The sequence below is a fragment of the Haemaphysalis longicornis genome, unplaced genomic scaffold, assembly GCF_048455015.1.
Source record: "Haemaphysalis longicornis isolate Haplotype H1 unplaced genomic scaffold, Haemaphysalis longicornis Haplotype H1 scaffold_5, whole genome shotgun sequence".
Taxonomy (NCBI): Eukaryota; Metazoa; Arthropoda; class Arachnida; order Ixodida; family Ixodidae; genus Haemaphysalis; species Haemaphysalis longicornis.
The window spans coordinates 212,378,937-212,394,501 of NW_027526385.1; positions in this window are offsets into that span (position 1 = coordinate 212,378,937).

Here is a 15,565-nt window from a genome sequence, read left to right on the forward strand (position 1 = left end):
TTATACAGCGCCCTATTCTTGTTACAGTCGTCCTACTCAATCAGTTCGGTTCTATTCGCCCCGAGGAAACACTGGAACTCTCTCGAACGAATCGGCGGTAACGCGACTACTCGCAGGGTCGCCGGTAAGAAAATGCCAAAATAAAAGCTCCGCCGCTCAGCTTTCATCGAAGCTTGGAGTTCTTTCGAGGAGGGAGTGAGGCTTTCCCAGTGCTCAGGCGCGTCGAATATTCTAGAAGAAAGAAAGAGGGAATTTGTGCTGTCGTCGGCGGCGGGAGCTTTGCGGGTTGTGCCCTCTCTCTCCGCGACAGCGCAGTTATATAAGAGACTGCCGCTGAAACGAGGTAGCTACATGTCGACGTCTGTGATGTGGCAATGACTTCTTTCAGTTTCTGCACCATACCATCGGTGACCCGCGCCCTGGAGGACTCACGTACTGCAGCTCCTTGAATCACCGTGTTCGTATCGGCGGCCTGGCCAATGACGAACCCACGCTTTACTGGTAGCCATATCGCCTCTGACAGCGGTGCATCATCTGGCCCAGTCGGTAAATATTTTGGCACCCGCTCTCTCATGTGCATCGAACTGTTCGTTTTCTTTTTAGTTAACTGCTCCATTTCGTACTAAGTAATTGTTAACGATCCTGATTGTATAATTTAGCCTAATGTCGAACTGTTCTTGCATTTGTATTCTTTCTAAGTTACCTCTCGGCTACATTACCTGTCCTCGTGCTTGTATAGTGCTTCGCCTGTCTAAATATAGGTCTTTTTTTGTTGTTTGTTCAAGGCTCTGACTCATTGTTACCGCTCTGGTCGGCGGAAGCTGCACATTCGACTACAACCCCCTTCGTAACCTGTGCCCTGTAGATTCGGTGCGGTTGTGCTCACTCTAGTCGACTCCCCGCACCTTCTAGCAGAGCACCCAATAAAGAAAACGGTGTAAAATTTCTGGTGTTTACGACAGGGCATCTTATCAGAGCCGTAAGTAAGAGAGGGATGCTCGAACGTTTAGGGCATGGGCTGCTATTGCCTTTATTCGCGGCCACAAGTGGCAGCTGCGTAACCGCTGTGTTCTTCCTTTCTAGCAAGAAGGGCCTTGCCTTGTGCCTACTGCTCCTTGCCACCTGGCCACTGATAACCGACGGAAAACATCGACAATCATCCCATCCAGCCCAGCCACATGGAAAAACCAGGCATGTCTGATCATCTGACGTCACGCGCCACGAGGACACTATAACACCCCCGCCAACGCATCAACCCTTTGGCATTCACGGCCACAAGTGGAAGCTGTGTAACCGCTGTGTTCTGCCTTTCTAGGTAGGATTTTTTCTTAAAGTGGACGTGCCAAAATTTAAAGTGGACGTGGCACATAGAATACATAACTACTAAAGCGCGTAAAAAATTTGGCCTTCTCAAGAGGCGCCTACATTTAGCCACCAAGGAAACCAGGTTTTATGCATATAATTGCATTTGCCGGCCCTCACTAGAATAGGGTTCAATCTTATGGCATCCCCAGGGCGCAAACCAAACTAACCTCTTGGAATCCATCCAGAACATGGCAACCCGGTTTATGACGTCCTCGTAATCGCATTACCAAAGCGTATCTTCTTTAAAGGATTCACTTCATCTTCCCTCGCTTTCCACGCGAAGAGAGTTGGCTCCACGATATTTTTTTTTCATTCGCTTTACCACGGTAGCACGCCGTTTCCCCAGCTTCATATCATTCCACCACCTCACATCTCTGACCGGGTAGACTACATTTTCAAAGTCAAGCCAATTTTCGCTAAAACAGAATTATATAAAAACTCTCCTTAGGTTCTTGCAATCGGAGAATAGAACTTGTTACCTGCTCACATCGCAGAACTGTCCGATTCATCATCCTTTCAACATGCAATCAAAACCTGTCTTGAAGTTCTTTGATGTCGCATAAATCTTTCTTTTTTTCTTTTGTTTTCTCTAGAATCGTTTTTGCCCCAGCTGAGTGTACTGATTGCGCGTTGTTGTTTTTGTTCTGTTTTTGTGTATTTTGGGTGAACCCCTATTTTCAGTCAATGTAATGTATTGTTGTTTGGCGTTGTTTCTGGATTGTACGTTGTTTCTCGTGTCATGTACACCATCTCTTCCTTCATTGTTATGTTCTGCAGGAAAAATGTACTGTACTTTTGATCCTAACCCCACTCTATCCCCCCTATGTAATGCCTTTCGGTCCTTTAGGGTATGTAAATAAATAAATAAATGAATGAATGAATGAAACTTTATTGGCACAAGGATGGCGACTCGGCCTATGTGGGGGCGGGTGGGGAGGGTGGTGTCAGTTCGGGAAAACTACATTCTCAGATGAACGCCAGTAGCCAGAGCGAAGTCCCACAAGGAGGCAAACACCTTCTTGGCTGTGGCTGCGGGTGGGTAGAGCCAGTCCGTCAAACACGTAATGCTGCTGTGTTTGCAAGACGTGCGCTCTGCGTGCAGACCCGGACACGTCCAAAGGAGATGTTCAATGGTCGGTGTGGCTCCTAAAGAGCACGTGACGCACGTGGGTGGTGTCATGGCCGGCGGAGGTGAATTGCTTGCCGTAGCGCCGGGGAGAACGGGTGGCCGCCCTTTTTTTGGTATGTAAGAACGCCACTTGAAAAGGATGTCCTCTGTAAGCGCCGCCCTTGCACGAGCCTTGTGGATCAGAACCTGAAGGCCACGTGGCAGTCCTGTAGGTAGCGGGTAGTCATTGGCAGGGATGTGGCTGCGGAGTCGAGCTCTAGCACATCGCTGGTAGGTGGCACGGGCTTCAAAGGGGTCCAAGTTGGGGTCGTGATGAGGCAAAACTGGGTGGGAGCGGGTGGAAAGAACATCGCTCGCCAGGGCGCGCGCGGCCTCCTTGGTGGAGTTAACGCAGTGCCCTGGCACCCAGTCTACCCGAATTTGTAGTCCTGTTGTACAATGTAGCCTTCGGGCAAGCTTCTTGATGGACGCACAGATAGAATTCTGATAAGGCAGCCGGCGCAATGCGCGGAATGCCTCCTGGCTGGCTGTGAAGATAGTTGCATGAGGCTGGTTGGTAGGCCAGTGAGAAATTTGAAGTTGTCGGACAGCCAGTAATATCGCTTCGAGTTGGAGGTGGGTAGACGATGGCGCTGTTGGATATTCTTGTTGACAGGCGGCTTGAAATGTCGAGTGAATGGCCGCTAATCCGGCAGTATTCGTGGTGGGGTCCCAAGTGGCGTCGGTATAAACAGCGCTATGTGGAAACCGCTCGGTCATTTCAGATGTGCGTCTGTGTTTGTTGGAGTGGCGAAGCGTAGGACCGGTGACTGGGAGTGGCTTTGGGTTAACGACCATGAAGTCGTCCCATGGTGGAAGCGGCAAAGGGATGGGATGTTGTGGTGCCGCGCATTGTGGCAGTAGCGCGAGTAGCGCACGGCCGGCGAGAGTGGATGCTCGTCGGAAGTCGTGGCCTTCCTGGCGGGTGCGGATGATTTCTGTGAGAGGGGGGAGTTGAGCGTGCTTGTAGAGCTCCTCGAGTTTGGCATGTTTAGGAAGGCCAGTGATGACTCGAAGGCTCTCCCGATGTAGCACCTCCAGCTGCTGCAACTGAGCCTTAGTGAAGTCGAAGCATACTGCCCCATATGTCACTTTGCTCGTGAGGACAGCCTGGGTCAACAGTTTGAGTGTCTCCGTTGTAGCCCCTCCTAACCGGTTGCTTATGCGTTTGATTATGTGAAGCTGTTGGTGCCATGTTTTCTTGATTTGTTCAAGCCACACACTGCAGCCCCCATTCTCAGGGACAGGGATGCCAAGAACTTTAACCCACTTTTCGGGGGACGGCTTAAGGAGCGATCGTAGAAACTGAAAAGTGTAGGCGTCCTTCTGTTGCTGTGTGCCACCAAACACCACGTATGTGCTTTTGTCAGGTGAAGGCTGCATCCCAGTGTGTTGGAGGGCGTCGGCGAGAGTGTCAAGTGCAGTTTGAATATGTACCTGCACTTGCTGTTGGGTCAGGTCTGTCTTACGGGGGTCAATCCAAATAGTAATGTCGTCGGCATATGTAGTACTTTGAATGTTGGGAATTTGTCGGAGTTGCCTGGCAATTTTTGACATGACGAGATTGAATAGAGTCGGAGATAAAATAGCGCCCTGCGGTACACCTCGGTGGTTGTGGAAGATGTGGGGATGCTCTTTACGCGTATGTATTTCAAACGTTCTGTTGCAGAGAAAGTTCTTGACAAAATTGGTGAGTCTGTGACCGATGTTAAGTTCTCCCATAATCGAATTGATGTAGGCGTGGGAAACTGTGTCGAATGCTTCCTTGAGGTCAATAGTAACAAGGACTCCTGGAGCTGTGTTAACATTCTTTCTCCATTTTTTCTTATCATTGGTCGTAATAAGAGCAGGCTGTCATGAGTGGTCAGACCGGGCCGGAACCCGGTTTGTGCAGGGTCGTAAATGGCGTCGTTCGCTGTCTCGAGCAGGTAGGTGAGACGAGTAAGGATCATCCGCTCCATCAGTTTGCAAAGAGTGGATGTAAGTGAAATGGGACGAAGGTTGGAAATTGAAGTAGGGGGTTTTTTAGGCTTTGGTATTGGGTGTACAACGGAGTGCTTCCATTCAACAGGGAGTATCCCAGATTCCCATATTGTGTTAATTTCCGCCAACAACTGTTCTTTAGATTTCTCATCAAGGTTACGAAGCATTTGCCAAGTAATTTTGTCCTCTCCGGGAGCGCTCTTGACATTAACAGCCTCAAGGGCTATATGCAGTTCTTGAATGGTGAAGAATGTATCCTCAGGCTTCAGGTGATCACCATACGTTGGGGTGTAGATAGTCGAGTCGTATACATTATCTTGGGGGAAGAATGTCGGGGCTGCAACTCGTTCCAGTTCGTCTTCGTCTATAGACTGAGCAAGTAGGATGTTTTGCGTGGTGTTAAGGGATTTTGTCGTACCAAAGAGAGCTTTGTAAGTGCGCCACAGCTTATAGGAACCGGTTCGTTCATTTAGGCTTGCGCAGTGGTCAAGCCAACGAGTTCTTCTGAGGTTCTTGGCGTACCGTCTGGCTTGTGCTGTTTTGTTCCGAACTTTGAGTAAGTCGTTGAATTGTTTTCCATTGCTGAGATATTGAAGGTGGAGGATCTCGCGGGTCGACCAAAGGTTGATCAAGTGTTTGTCAGGTGTCGGAGTGTCGTCCCGGACGTCGAAAGTTCTGGTGGCATGCTTAACAGCCCGAGCTATTTTAGTGGCTAACGGTAAAGTGTGCTCGTAGTCCGCAATGAGGGAGCGAAAGTGTTCCCAGTCTACCACTGTGCGACGCAATTTGCCACGAGAAGTGGAGTCTGCCAATGTTATCCATATGGGGTAGTGATCGGAACCCATAGGGTCTGCACCACAGCGCCATTCGCGAACTACACTGGTTGAGGCCCACGTGAGGTCGAGGGTAGTGTCCGTCTGATTTGCGTGAAGCCCGTGACGGGTGGGGTAGTCGAGGTCGTTCTGAAGTTCGAGCCCTGCTCTGGTAGCGTTATCGACAAGTGCTTGGCCGCGAAGGTCCGTTGTATTGTGGTGCCAAGCTAGGTGTTTAGCGTTGAAATCTCCAACGAAGAGGAGTTTGTCATGCGGATATTGCTGGCGTAAATTAGGTAGCCAAGAATAATCAATGCCAGGAGTAGCTCGATAATTTGTTGTAGGGCGGGCGTAATGAGATGCTAAGAGATATCTGGTCTTGTTAATAGTGCAGCGGACAGCAACTGTTTCCTGTATTTCCGTACAATAAGAAGAGGTATCAACTTGGGTGTGAGGTATGTCCTTCCTGATGAATATGGCGGCCTGTGCTTCTGTTTTGAATTGTCCCCCGCGTTGTTTGTGATGGATGGACGGCACAAAGTAGCCCTGATAACCTGCTATTTCTGGGGTCGTACCTCTCGTTTCCTGAAGCAGGAGTGCGAGGGGCTGACCTGTTGTCCGGAAAAGTTCCCCAAGCTCTGCGGCACTGTACTGCAACATCTGTGGTGGAGGTGCTACCCAAAACGGAGCTTCGGAGCGGCCGCCGCATCCCAGCAGGAACGATGTTGGCTTCTGGAGCCTCTGGATCCGCGCCACCGTTCGTCATTATCTCCCACCCTCGCGAGCCCGGGTTCCTCACCGATGGCGTCGATGTTGAGGATTGGCTCAAGATGTACGAGCGCGTCAGTGGCCATAACAGGTGGGATCAGACACTCATGCTGGCCAACATAGGATATTACTTGAGGGGGACACCGCAAGTCTGGTATGAAACGACCGAGCACGACCTGACGAGCTGGGACGATTGCAAGTCCCGATTGAAGGAACTATTTGGGCAACCAGAAGGACGTCAGCTCGCGGCGAAAAAGGAACTGGCGACGCGTGCACAAACAACCACCGAGTCCTACGTGACTTATATCCAGGACGTGCTGTCCCTCTGCATGAAGGCTGATGCCCAGATGACAGAGGCCGACAAAGTAGGCCATGTACTCAAAGGAATCGCGGATGACGCTTTTCACTTGCTGCTCTGCAAAGACTGCACCACCGTCAGCGCTATTATCAAAGAATGTCAGAAGTTTGAGCAGGCCAAAAGCCGCCGCATCACAGCGCCGTTCACCCGACTGCCGAACACCGCTCCGACATCTTCGTGCGAGGACCCCGTACCCTCTCGCCGACAGTCCCCGTCTGACGTTGGCCGAGATGCTCCTGAGGGTCTGACGCGCGTCATACGACGCGAGCTCGAGGCAATGGCACCAGCTTCCCTATTTCAGCACGCATCTCAGAGCAGCCACCCGTCCATCCCGCTTATACAAGCCGTCGTACGTCAGGAGATCGAAAACCTGGGCATACGCTCCGTCTGCGCTGTGGACCATCCCGGCCGCCACGAGACCCCTTTCCGAACGGCAAGCCGAAATACTTATCGCACGTCCAATTACAGGAATCCAGCCGAATGGAGGACGCGGGACGACAGGCCGATCTGCTTCAACTGCCATAGGGCTGGCCATGTTGCTAGATACTGCCAAAGCCGTCCTCTTCGGCCTACCCGCCGCCCCTACCCGGATTTCCAGTACGCCAACAATGCCCCCCGTTCGTTCTCGCCTCGACGCCAGCCACACGATGCCGCCCGAACTTCGCCCTCTCGCATCGACCGCTCACCGTCCCCGCAGCGTCGCCAATCGCGCTCCCCGCCGTTTCGCCGCTCGTCCTCTCCGACCCCTTACGCCCCTTCGCCGGAAAACTAGGAGATGCAGCGCCTGGAGGTGACGCTGCATTGACGACCAGGCCTCAAAATCCTCTACAGCCGTTACCTGCCGGGAAGAATTTACTCGACGTTTATGTAGACGGCGTCCCTGTACGTGCCCTTATTGATACTGGAGCCCAAATTTCTGTAATGAACTCTAATCTCCGCCGCCAACTCCGAAAAGTCCTCACCCCTGCCCCAACCAGTGTCATACGTGTTGCCGACGGACGCATGCCGGTCGTCTCTGGGCTGTGCACTGCTCGCGTAGAAATTTCCGGCCACCAAATCCCCGTCCAGTTCACTGTCCTTGAGAAGTGCCCCCACGACGTTATACTTGGTCTCGACTTTTTGTCAGAACATGCTGCCCTTATAGACTGCTCCTCCGGTGTCCTCCGTTTAGAGCTGCCTCTTTTGTCAACAGCAGGCGACGAACCAGGGCCACGCTTTTATTGCGAAAGAAGCGTTCGTCTGCCGGCAAAAACCGTGACATTGGTGCCCTTGTCATCGCGGCCGCCCGTGCCTAATGGTCACTACGTCGTTTCGCCGATACGCTCAGTGCTACTCGAGCGCGACGTCGCTCTTCCCCACACCGTAGTGACAATTACTGATAATGTGATCAGCCTCCCTTTTGTGAACTTTGGCCTGTCAACGCAAGTGCTGCCCCAGGGTATTTCGCTTGCAACCCTTTGCCCTTTGGACGGTGATCAAGTTTCCCCTCTATCGGCGGACGCACCATCGAGCCCTTTCAACGAGACCCCTGCGGAGCCTAGGCAGGCAGACGCGCTCAAGGACATGATCGCCTCCGGACTTCCAGCAGCCGAAGCTGAAGGGCTCTACCGCCTTTTGGAGTCCTATAAAGACATATTTGACTTGGATGATTGCCCGTTGGGCCAGGCTTCTGCTGTCCAGCACCGGATAAACACTGGTGATGCAAACCCAATCCGCAGGCGGCCGTACCGTGTGTCGCAGGCTGAACGGCTCGTGATACAGCAGGAAGTCGACAAGATGCTCGACGAAGACATCATAGAGCCTTCGTACAGCCCGTGGGCATCTCCCGTAGTACTAGTAAAAAAGAAGGATGGCACCTGGAGGTTTTGCGTTGATTACCGACACCTAAACAAGATAACAAAGAAAGACGTTTACCCTCTACCGCGCATTGACGATGCCCTTGATTGTCTCCATGGAGCCAAATATTTTTAATCAATGGACCTACGATCAGGCTATTGGCAAATTTCAGTGGACGAAAAAGATCGCGAGAAGACCGCTTTTGTGACACCCGACGGCCTTTATCAGTTTAAAGTGATGCCTTTTGGCCTCTGTAATGCGCCGGCTACTTTTGAAAGAATGATGGACTCACTTTTGCACGGGTTCAAATGGTCCATTTGCCTTTGCTATTTGGACGACGTCATTGTTTTCTCGCCCACCTTTGACAGCCACATTTCCCGCCTCTCTAAAATCCTATCAGTTTTTCGTCAGGCAGGTCTCCAGCTCAACGCCAAGAAATGTCGCTTCGGATGCCATCAGCTCACTATCCTCGGCCACGTGGTTGATTCGGCGGGAGTTCGACCAGACCCTGGTAAAATAAGTGCCGTTCGCGATTTCCCTGAGCCCCGCTCACCTAAAGACGTCCGTAGCTTTATTGGTTTATGCTCCTACTTCCGCCGCTTCATCAAAAATTTTGCCACCATCGCCCGCCCTCTTACCGATCTCCTTCAGAAGAACACAACGTTTATCTGGGGCTCCGACCAAAAGCAAGCATTCTCCGCACTGATTGGACTCTTGACCTCAACGCCGATTTTGGCTCACTTCGACCCCTCTGCTCCCACTGAAATTCGCACCGACGCTAGTGGCTACGGCATTGGAGCTGTATTGGCCCAACAGCAAGCCGGTGTTGATCGAGTGGTCGCGTACGCCAGCCGCCTCCTTTCGGCATCGGAGCGCAATTACTCTATAACGGAGCGCGAATGCCTTGCTCTAGTGTGGGCCGTCGGCAAAATCCGCCCCTACGTGTATGGTAGGCACTTCGCAGTCGTGACTGACCATCACGCACTGTGCTGGCTCTCCTCCTTGAAAGACCCTACCGGTCGGCTTGGCCGCTGGGCGTTGCGCCTTCAAGAATACTCTTTTTCGGTGATTCACAAGTCCGGCCGCCTACATATGGATGCCGACTGTTTATCTCGAAACCCGGTCAGCCCTCCGGAATGCTCGGCGGACGACACTGACGCCTGTGTCCTAGCGGTCTCCGACTTCCTGAACATTGGCGAAGAACAGCGGCGCGACCCTTCTCTGCGCTCTATCATTGACGGCGTTAACCTTGGTTCCGACGACCCTGCCCTCCGCTCCTTTGTTATACACGATGGAGTCTTATATCGTCGCAACTTTCGCTCGGATGGTCCTGGTAACCTGCTCGTCGTTCCGGAACACCTACGTCGGACTGTGATGCACCAGCTTTATGACGCACCCATGGCCGGCCATCTCGGCGTGACCCGCACCTACGACCGCGTGCGACGTCGTTTTTTCTGGCCAGGACTCTACCGCTCAGTGCAGCGTTACGTGCGTGAATGTGACCTGTGCCAACGCCGTAAGCTACCCTCCAAGCTACCAGCAGGCCAGCTGCAACCACTTGAAATTCCCACTGAACCATTTTTCCGGATCGGACTAGATTTGCTCGGGGCCTTCCCCTTGTCTACTTCCGGAAACAAATGGATTGCTGTCGCTACCGCGTACGCTACCCGCTTTGCTATCACCCGTGCGCTACCCACGAGCTGTGCAACTGACGTGGCCGATTTTCTCCTCTATGATGTCATGCTGAACCACGGCGCCCCTCGGCAGCTTGTCACAGACCGCGGTCGAAATTTCCTGTCTCAAGTCATTGCGGACATACTTCGCTCATGTTCGATTCGCCACAAGGTGACTACAGCTTATCACCCACAAACGAATGGCCTTACTGAGCGTTTTAATATAACCCTTACGGACATGCTTGCAATGTACGTGTCTAGTGACCACAGCGACTGGGACATTGCGCTGCCTTTCGTCACTTTCGCGTATAATTCCTCCCGTCACGACACTGCAGGCTTCTCACCCTTTTACCTTCTCTACGGGAGGGAACCAGCCATGCCGCTTGATACCATTCTGCCTCCCGCCACCCACCCGTGCACCGAATATGTCCACGAAGCCATCGCAAGCGCAGACGAAGCACGTCAGCTTGCCCGTTCCCACCTCGCCGTTTCACAAATCAGGCAGAAGAACCGATATGATGAACGTCACCGCGTCGTACACTTTTCACCAGGGTCCCTCGTCTTACTATGGTGTCCGACTCGCCGTGTCGGACTTTCTGAGAAGCTGCTTTCCCGCTATGCTGGCCCTTACAAAGTACTTCGTCAAGTTACGGACGTTACGTATGAAATCTTCCCCGTCGTCCCTTCCAGCTCTGAACCTCGGAGTGACATCGTCCACGTCGCCCGCCTCAAGCCGTACCACTCCCCTGATTCACCTTCCACATTGTAGCCGCACAGCACCGAGTCGGTGCTTATCCTGCGGGGGAGCTATGCTGCGTGGAACGTGTTAGAGAAATGAGCTGGCCAGACACTAGACATGCAAAGGGCGCAATCCCCCAAAGTGGGCATGTGCCGTGGTTGTGCGGCAGCCTGGCTATCAGTCGAGGAAGAAGATGACGCTCTGGTGGACTAGCGTATGCACGAGCTGAAAGACCTAGCTGCCTGTCCGAATTTGCCTTCTTAATTATCTGCCAATAGAGACACATTGTTTTACTTGTGAACAAGCGTTTTCCTTGCTCTGCAACATCTGTGGTGGAGGTGCTGGGTACCATCACCATCAGGTTACTGGTGAGCGGCCATGAATGGAGAACGAGCGGATCAAAGTTTCCATACTATGCAGGACCACACGGGGGAAGTGAACGATGTTGAATAATGATGAGCGATGAACGGTGGCCTGTTATAGGGCGGCACAGTAACTTCGAGGTCCCGAAACCGAGGCATTACACGCGGCGTCATATATAAGTGCGACCCAGGAGCCGATAACAATACGCTCATGCGCGCTCTTAAAGCTGATGGCGTCGCTATACTCGCTGCACGCCCCATGGGTCGTAATGGAACTGTGCTTATCCACTTCGCTTCTGACGTCGTTCCACGGTTTGTAACTTACCACGGTTTCTTACGCCGTGTGCAAATTTACCAGGCGAAGTCACTAATTTGCACACGTTGTCACAAACCAGGACATAAGGCGTGCAGCTGTCCTTCCCCAACTATTATCTGTAACGAATGTGGTAGATACCACGAGTTGAAGGACTCTCCAGGTCTGTGTCCTTATAAGGAACAGGCGCAGCACTGTGTGCATTGTAAAAAAGACGGACACCTCGCCACTAGCCCAGACTGTCCAGCTCGCACTCACTTCGTCGAAATGCTTAAAATACGCCAGCAAAAAAAACCGCTTTCAAAACCATTACCAAAATGGCAACCGTCAACGGCGACTTACAGACCCCGGCGACTCGCCCTTACCCGTTGCATCGAAAGCTTCAGAGATAAACTATCTCAGTCAAGACTTCACGCCGCTCGAATCTGCCGTCAGCTACGAGGATGATCCCATAATTGCTGAACTACAACAAGCACGTCAAAAAGCCGAGATACAATTCGCTGAGGAGATGGCAGCTCTACAGAAACAAATTTTATTACTCAAACGCAACCATGAGCAGCGAATGAATGACATAAAGAAGCACATTATGACACACAGACAGAATCTCTCCTTCAAGCAGGCATCAAGCAAGCCTCAAGCAAACAACACTCTCGAAAAGCAACAAACCACCTCCCCTGCCACTTCTCGTCGCCAGGATGATACCTCGCCGGACGAACCACAGTTTCAAGGTAACTTACCTAGTCATCACAAATTTCTCCCCATGTTAGAAAAACACACAAAAGAGACAGCAACATTCCCAGTCGAATGCCACCAGGACATGCAGTCATTTCAGCAATGCATGCAACACATAGCGCAACAGCTAACTGAGACTCAGAAGACTCTACAACGTATTGCCATGCAGTTAGACGTGACTACTGGTCACAACCCTGAAACCACAGCTCATGGCTTCGTCTAAGCCTTATTCCCACCCTGACGTTCTTCAATGGAACTGCCGTTCTCTGAATAAATAAATAAATAAATAAAAAAATAAATAAATAAAAAATAAATAAATAAACAAACAAACAAATAAATAAATAAATAAATAAATAAATAAATAAACAAATAAATAAATAAATAAATAAATAGGTTTGTGATCTCCTTAAGTTTCTCTGAGCACATATACCTAGCTGTAGGCTAGAGTATTGTGGCTAGATTGCGGTGAAATTGCAATCATGGGTTTAGAGAAAATTGTAGTGTTAGGCTGCCAGCTGGGCCTGTCAGGGGCTGAACTACGAAAGTGGGTCACGTAGAAAAAAATGGACGAAAGAGAGAAGTCTGCGAGAGCAAGACAGGCAGCACGAGAAGAGGCTGCGAGGGCTGAAAGAAAAAAAGAGACAGAACTTCAGAGACAACTTCAGTTGGAGCAATTGAAAGCTGACCTATAAAAGAAACCCCGCCAGGCACAGGCCGAAAGGCAGCGAGTGAAAGCGGAGCGAGTAGAGAAAGCCCGCCAAGCCGAAATTGAAAGGAACCAAGTGAAAGGAGAGCGCGAGGAGAAAGCACGCAGAGCTTAACTCGAGATTCTAGAAGGCGACTCGAGATACGATGCTTGAAGTTGGAATCCTCATCACGTGAGGGAAATGCGAGAGATGAGAATAGTGGCCAAGGTAATAACCGTGAGAAGGCAAAAGAAGGCCGGTATAGCTCGGGAACCAAAGAGGCGGGTGTATCCACAATTAGCAAGGAGGAAATAGCTCCAGAGTTGTGCGAAAGCGCACCATTTCAGACCTGGAAGGACAATGATGCTACAGGTGATGCGGAGCGTAAGGATGGCGATAACATTCCGGTTCTGGATGCCATCATGGTGTCGGGTCCGAACGACCTAGAAGAAAGTATACCTGAAATGGCGGGTAGAGTTTCGGAGGAAGCTGTTGTCTTTTCAAAAGACACGGATAGAAGAGCACTTACCATGCACGAAGACCCAGTTAGAGACTGCGAACTCGCTCAGCAGACTAGTGCCGTGTGCGTAGCGGCCAGTTCGAGGAGGGAAGTGACCGACACTGCGGTCAAGGTTGAGGTCGTCACGCGAAGCGTGGCCGCATTCCACTTACAGGGCTCGCCGTACATAAGCGTCGGAGATGGTCCAGTGACTCTGGTGGAGCTGCTTCGAAAGAAGACCCGGGTATTGGGGAAGTCCGATCCGACGCGTCGGATGAAGGCGAAGCCGTGCCTATCGTAACCAGAGCACCAAAAACTCGAAGCCGGCACGTTTGAGGCGAGTAGAAACGGTGGCTCTTACGGCGCAGCCACAGCGTAGCGGGAAGAGGGCTCACGGGCACGGAAAGAAAAAACATTGAAAAACCGGCCATACAAAATTTGGCAAGCAAATGAACTGCCTGAAGAATGAGCGCATGGATGATATCGAGCGTTAGAGCAAACGTGCGTGCCAGCATTGCACACATCAGGCAGGTAAAGAAGCACCGGTCAGTTAATATGCGAAGAAAGGCGATAGGAGGCCAATCCTCTGGACGCTCCGATGTTAGCCAGAAGAAGGCCCAGACACTGAAGCATTTGCGCTTATGCGGGTCTGATGTCACGGCGGATACGAAAGAATTTGTCGATTCGTGCGATATTTGGAAATGAACTTCTCCGAAAAGAAGAATTCCGCAGGCGCAGTTACGCAAGGGCCCGATAGACACAAGATTAACATGAAGAATGCAAATTCAAGTATGCATGTATTGTAGGAGTAGTATTTTATGACCAAGTTGTATCTTCACGTCATGTGCTGTACCTGAACATGGTATTCATTGTTTGTCCATCGTTCTGTGAGGAAAGTTTGAATTTATGATGTCATTCTAGCTGTGCAGTGTTACGCTATGTATTCACGCACAAGTGCCGTTTTGCGCGAACTTTGCTTTCAATATTGTACAGTACATTTGCTGTGTTATTGAAATTAACCACTTGTGTCATTAGTGAACGTTGCGCTTCCATCTTTTTGTACTCTTTATAATGTTGTGAACGGCATATTATGTTCATTATGAGATTCATTGTACCAGCGTATTGTATGTATTTCTTTGTACTGACGTAGACTGATTGTATGTGAGCCTACGAGACTTTCGCATTGGAGCGCAACCTGTATTTTAATGAATTTCGCATTTGTAATGGCTACTGTCCAGACATTTATTATGGGCACTAGCTTTTTTTGAGTACTCAGACCTATATTGCTCCTAAACTTATCAGTTGTCCCTAGAATGTGTATTTGTTGAGGAATCTGTGGCAACCCCTTGGACTGTACCCGAGAAATGTAGGTGACATTATTGGTATTTAAGATATTGTTCTGTACTATATTTTGTGTTTGTACGAAGCGCAGCTTTATTGGGTAAGTGTGAACGGCGCGTACGCACGACTTTGTGGGTTTTGAGAATAAGTTTGCATAATATTCTGAACCTAGAGGGCTGTGTCACAAACTGGAGCGTACAACGCCTAATAGTAGCGTATAAATGTTACATTTTATTGCACACCGCCTAAATCTTGTTACAATCGTCCGATCTATTCATTTCGGTTCTATTGGCCCCTAGACAACACTGCATCGCTCTCGAACGAGGCGGCGAACCAAAATAAAAGCTCCGCTGCTCAGCTTCCACCGAGGCTTCGAGTTCTTTCGATGGGGCGAGTGAGACTGCCAGTGCTCAAATGCGTGGATGATTCTATAAAGGCGAAAAAGGGAAGTTGTGCACTCATCGGCGGCGGCCGCTTTGCGGGTTGTGCCCTCTCTCTCTCCGCGACAGCGCAGTGATAAAAAAGACACTCGCGCCGAAGCAACCTAGCTACGTTTGGACGTCTCTGATGTGACAACAGCATCTGACAGTTTGTGCACCTCACCATTGGTGACCCGCGCCCTGGAGAACTCCAACGTATTCCAAGGCCTCCATTCGCCGTGATCGTCTTCGACGGCCTGGCGTACGAGGAAACCACGCTTCACAGGTAGGCGTATCGCCTCCGACAGTGGTGCATCATCCGTCCCGTTCGGTGAATATTGTGGGAATCTCTCTCTCATACGCATCGCACTGTTAGTTTTCTTTTAGGTTGACTTCACTATTTCGTAATGTCTATTTGTCAACAGTCCTGATTGTAAATTTTGCCTAGTTTTGAATGGTTTCTCGGATTTGTATTCCTTCTAAGTTACCCCTCAACTACGGTACTTGTCCT